The 889-nt window shown below is 36.1% G+C and overlaps 1 protein-coding gene across 1 annotated transcript in view; it reads left to right on the top strand.

Moving 5' to 3' along the window:
• large1 (LARGE xylosyl- and glucuronyltransferase 1) overlaps positions 1 to 889 on the top strand; it is a 117,102-nt gene that overhangs the window by 50,343 nt on the left and 65,870 nt on the right. The window lies entirely within an intron of this gene.

The raw sequence follows: 889 nt of genomic DNA, 5'->3' as shown, positions 1-889 counted from the left end.
TCTCAAGAACAAAAGATATTAGCTGTGAGAAGATGAGACGGAATTTGAGATCCCACTAAAAGCACTTTTATTTTGAAGAGGGAAAAAAAAGCAGTCTAGAATAAATATGCTGACTGTGGAGGTGAGCAGCCATATTGACTGAAAGCTCCAACTCATAATTTATTTACATTCTTCTCATGAATATGAAGGAAGTTGATGCCTCGAGCAAAACAAGTCATTCCCTCTATCCTGATAATTGGCACATTTGTGTATCTGAAAACTTTGTTATGTCACCTTGGAAAAGCTGTCTGTGAATTGTAATGCAAATTTATACTCACTGTTACCCTAGTTCACAGCAGGACAGTGTTCAGAGTGTTCAGAATCAGTGCTTTGGAACTGGGTAGTACTCATATATTTTGCCATTTACAGGCTTTGTATTTGAACTTTTTTAATCATATTAACATCATATGTGGTTAGAACAATCTAATGAAACAGGAAGTTATTGTAGCTCATATACATTGTCCAATCTATCCGACAGGTCAACCAGATTCACCTCAGACTGGTGAGAAAAGCCTGAGGACCTTTGTGATGCTAAATTGTGAAGTGTTTGAGTTTTCATCAAACAATGTTCTTGTTTGATGAAAAATTTACATAAAATGAAATATTTAACTTGAAATAGGCTCAAAACCAGCCAGTGAAATAGTTCTGCAATCAATGTGAATTGTGGAGACATGCTAATGTCACTGCAGAGAATACTAGTGTCAACATAAACAGTAACTCATGCTCCATCAGTCATTAGAAGTTACTATTACACAAGACACTTAAAGCAATGTCCTAACTTAAACCAAACCAAACACAGCTGTAGCATCCATACACATGCAGTGGGCGCAACAATACAAGTAAATGTTGA

Source organism: Seriola lalandi, unplaced genomic scaffold, assembly GCF_002814215.2.
Source record: "Seriola lalandi dorsalis isolate HSWRI2012SDOR001 ecotype SW California unplaced genomic scaffold, Sedor1 jcf7180002054584, whole genome shotgun sequence".
NCBI lineage: Eukaryota > Metazoa > Chordata > Actinopteri > Carangiformes > Carangidae > Seriola > Seriola lalandi.
The sequence above is the reverse complement of the archived record's forward strand: the minus strand, read 5'-3'. Positions and strand labels throughout refer to the sequence as shown.